The sequence below is a fragment of the Gavialis gangeticus genome, unplaced genomic scaffold (genome assembly GCF_001723915.1).
Source record: "Gavialis gangeticus isolate Ggan-Ray unplaced genomic scaffold, GavGan_comp1, whole genome shotgun sequence".
Taxonomy (NCBI): Eukaryota; Metazoa; Chordata; order Crocodylia; family Gavialidae; genus Gavialis; species Gavialis gangeticus.
The window spans coordinates 14605714-14610554 of record NW_017729027.1 but is presented as its reverse complement, the minus strand read 5'-3'; positions in this window follow the sequence as shown (position 1 = coordinate 14610554).

The following is a 4841-nucleotide window of genomic DNA, read 5'->3' as shown; positions in this document are numbered from 1 at the left end:
CTTTTAGCTAGGAGACATTCCCGGATGCTTTTGGTGAGCCATGGGGGCTTGTGTGCCCTCCTGCTCCCTTTGATCCGTGTTGGGATTACCTCCCTTTGGGCTTGGAGGATCGTCTCCTTGAGGAGCGACCACTCTCCTTGGACACCTGGCTCCTCTCCCCTCTGGGACCTCAGTGCTTCCCTGACTATTCGCCTTAGTTCATTGAAGTTTGCCATCCTGAAATCTAGGGCAGCTGCCTTGCTGCAGGCCTTTGCAACCTTGCGCTGGATGGTGAATTGCAGCAGGCGATGATCGCTGTCGTCCAGGTGGTCGAGCACCTGCAGCCCCCTCACCAGGTCATCTCCCGTGGCCAGCACCAGGTCCAAGAAGGCATCTCCCCTGGTGGGGCTGTGCACCTCCTGGGTTAGATGGAGGTCCTGCATTCTGGCTAAGAACCTACTTGAGTGGTCAGACCTGGCTGACTGCTCTTCCCAGCAGATGTCTGGGAAGTTCAGGTCCCCCATGACTACCACATCCTTAGACTTCACTACCTCCGTGAGCTGACCTAAGAATTCCTGGTTGAGCTCTTCCCCTTGGTTGGGAGGTCTGTAGTAGACCCTCACTGTTAAGTCTCTTTCCCCTCGACTGCCTTGTAACCTAACCCAAAGCACTTCAGAGTGCCCTTCCTCTGTTTCTTTATTAATTGATGAGGATGGGTATTCCTCCTTAATGTAGAGTGCCACGCCCCCACCTATCCTGTCCTTCTTGTACAGCCTATAGCCCTTGACATTCACCGCCCAGTCATGTGTTGGGTCCCACCAGTTTGTGGCTGGGTAAATTCCAAGTTGCACAGTCCCATAAAATTTCTAGTTAATAAGTGAATTTTGCCTGATCACTTGTGTTACCACATATGTAAAAAGGTAGGTAAAGGCCACGTGACCTACTCTTATATAAAATATATTTAGGCAGTTTTGAGTTGCTCAAACCTACCTGTCTCTGAAAAACTGAATTCTAGAAGTGCACCAATACATCGGTCCGATATCGGACTGGTACTGATATAAATCGTAGTCTTTCTGGACTTTAGGAAGGCCTTCGACACTGTGTCTCTCACCCAATTCTTATTAAAAAATTAGGCAACTGTGGTGTTGACACATACACAGTCGGATTGCTAATTGGCTGGAGGGCCGCACTCAGAGTGGTGGTGGACAGGTCATTTTCGACCTGGAGGGATGTGGGCAATGGGGTTCCCCAGGGCTCGGTCCTCGGGCCCCACTGTTCAATATCTTTATCAACGACTTGGACAAGGGGGTGAAAAACACCTTGTACAAGTTTGCAGATAACACTAAGATGTGGGGAGAAGTGAGCATGCTAGAAGAGAGCGACAGGCTACAAATAGGTCAGAACAGGTTACAGAGGTGGGTGGATGAGAATAGGATGGGTTTCAATACGGACAAGTGCAAGGTATTGCACCTGGGGAGGAAAAACCAGCAGCATATCTAAAGGCTGGGGAACTCCCTTCTTGTCAGCACAGAGGCAGAAAAGGATCTTGGTGTCACTATTGATTCCAAGATGAAAATAGGCTGCCAATGTGCGGACACGGTCAGGAAGGCTAACCACACCTTGTCATGCATCCATAGATGCATCACGAGCAGGTCCAAGGAGGTGATCCTCCCCCTCTATGCGACACTGGTCAGGCTGCAGTTGGAGCACTGAGTCCAGTTCTGGGCACCACACTTCAAGAGGGATGTGGATAGCATAGAGAAGGTCCAGAGGAGGGCCACTCACATGATCGGGGGCAGCAGGGTAGGCCCTATGAAGAGAGACTACAGGACCTGAACCTGTTCAGCCTATACAAAAGAAGGCTGAGAAGGGTAGCTGGTGGCCACCTACAAATTTGCCAAGGGGGACCAGCAGGCAATGGGAGAGTCTCTGTTCCTTCGAGCACTACCGGGAGTTATAAGGAATAACAGCCATAAGTTGACTGAGAGTAGGTTCAGGCTAGACATCAGGAGGCACTACTTCACAGTCAGGGTGACTAGGAGCTGGAACCAACTTCCTAGGGAAGTGATGCTTGCCCCTACCCTGGGGGTCTTCAGAAGGAGGCTGGACAATCACCTGCCAGTGCTGCTGTCTGCTCTGAGGCTCTTTTAGCACTGCATGCAGCTCTTCTTGGCTGGGTTGGGCGCAGAGCGGGTGTTTAGAGAGGGGCTGCAGCCACCCCAGATTTCACTGCAGCTTTACTTCCAGTGCCGCTGCTGCCTCCAGCTGCCCAGTGCAGCTTTAGCTCTTCCCAGCGCATGGGTGGAGGTGGGATTAGAGCCGGGGTTGCATCTGGTGTCATAGGACTGGGAGCAGAGTGGCAGTGAAATTTGGGGTGGCTGCAGCCGCTTCCAGCACTGCTGGCACCCACTCCAAGCCCAGCCTCCGCTGAGAATAGTCGCGTAGTGTCAGCTCCAGCCTGCCCCCGTGTCCTCCTGGGGTGCGAGCAGCAGTAGGAGCCGCCCCCACCCCCACAAGGTGCACCTCTGTCCCATGCCCCCACCCCACCTGGGCAGCGTCTGCCCCTGCCCCCTCCCTCACCGCGGGGGCTGTTGATCTGGCCCACCCCCCCATACCCCTTCCCTCCCCTTCCACCACACTGGTTTTACCAGCTGGAGGCAGCTGTATTGGATAGGTATCAGTCGATATGCCTCCTTAAATATTGGCTATCGGTATTGGCCCCCAAAATCTCTATTGGTGCACCCCTACCAAATTTAGCCATCAACATTCCAGCCATGCATTTTACTTGGCTTAAAACTGTGTGTTTGTGTTTCTGAATGTAAAATCTCTGAAATCCAGGAGGCTTCTGAAAGCCTCAAACAGACATTCAGTTTCTTTTGGGAGAAATGCTGCTGTCCCAGGAGAAACCATGAACATGCAGAAGTTCAGATTTCTTCTCCCAAAGTAAAAATAACCACTCTAGGAAAAAAATAACCTAGGCAACTTCCCGGGTTAAGTCACTGACAGGAGAATTTCCCCTGAGAGAGCAAATGTCTGTATATGCTGTGAATTTCCTCTCAGATGAGAACATAGTCCTCCAGCATTCACTCAACCACCCCCTGCCTTCCCTTGCTCGTAAGAGACGGCATGTCACTTTCTGGACTCTGCTGCTCAGAAAATCGCCATGTTGTATTGCAAGGAAAGAAAAGCTGACCATAGGCATTTTGGGGCAGCCAATGCACTGCTGCCATCTGTTCCCAGACAAAGGGAGTCTGCAGAGATGTGTGCACAGGGCCCTCCTCTGGCTGCACAGTGTCAGCACTGCAAGCATACCACTCTTCAGGGCCTCAGCATTTGAATGTTTGTACACACTGTAAGTTTCTCTACCAGGAGAACAAACCTGGTAGAATTCTCCTAGATTATTTGAATGTCTGTATGCAGCCTAAATCTCTCCTGACATATATATTGTAGTGACTGTACTCATTCATGCTTCTTATCCAAAATCATATGTTGTTGGCAGTTCCTTGATTCAACATTCATATATATTATGGCTCATTAATGGGTCTTGAGGTGATTTAAAAGTCTAATCTTTGAGCCACATATCTGTCCACAGAAGTTGTATGTCTTTCTACAGGGGAGACTATAAGATGAGATTCCTCTGCTTTTCCTTCCTCCACTATCTCTTCTTTAATTCAAGGGCAAGTTGCTTTACCTCAAAATGGGCTGCTGCTTAGTTGAGGTTGCGGCATCATTGGAGTCAGTTGGCAGCCAGTTCCTTCCAGCTCTAGATGTTGGCATCTGTTTTCTTGAGCTTTGCCTTCAATATGTCCACACCTATGATTTTGAAAGAACTCATGAGCTGTACAATAGGAGAATAGACCTGGAGCCCTAGCAGACAGCAAAATTGTCTTAGGAACGGGTAGGTTGGTTAGTGAACCCTTAAAAAAGACAGACCATTGTAAATACCTCTGGAGTGAAGAACAGTGGTGCCACTGTACCAATCAACTTCTTCAGCTCCCTGAATACTAATACTAGACCTGTTGCACTGGACAGGAATCAAAGCAAGGCACTTCTATCTTGGGCAGAAAATCAGCTTCCTGACTTAATACATGCACTCCAGTTTTGTGGAGCTGACTCTTTGGTGGGGGGGGGGAGGAGGGTGATGGGACAGTTGGGAAAGGTGCACATTTTGTATGGGGAAAAAATATGATGGTAAATAAAGACCCAGTGAAACTTAGTATGTACAAAGGGAAACTTTGAAAGTACAAATGTCAAAAAACAATCAGCAGTTGCTGCATGTTCCCATCTCTTTTTGTGCTTCACTTAGTGTTTTTTTTCTTTTTAATAATGTGTAGTTAAATAAGTACATCGCTACTGAAGGTAATGGTGGGATATGAGATGAGAGAGAAAAAGCATTGTATTAATTTGTTCACAGGTGTTGTACGTGATTTTAAATCATATGTACGATTTTAAAAACTAGCCATGTGATCTGTAAACTTATTCTGCTAAATCCGACGTGCTCAATTTCTGGTCTGTGGGCCAGGTCTGGCCTACAGCACCACGTGATCCAGTGTGTGGGGTTCCCCATGAGTCTGGAAACTTGGCGATAGGGGAGTGGTGGCAGCATTAATTGCCTCTTCCCTTGCTGCAAAAACTCAAGATGCATGTAGATTTGGGTCCTGTGTACTGAATCTGGCACTTGATCCTAGTGCACAGAGCTGGGCAGGGGCAGTTTCATAGTTTCATAGTTTCTAGGGTCGGAAGGGACCTGAGCAGATCATCTAGTCCGACCCCCTGCCATGGCAGGAAGAGCACTGGGGTCAAATGACCCCAGTAAGGTGGTCATCCAACCTCCTCTTAAAAACCCCCAGGGTGGGAGCCTG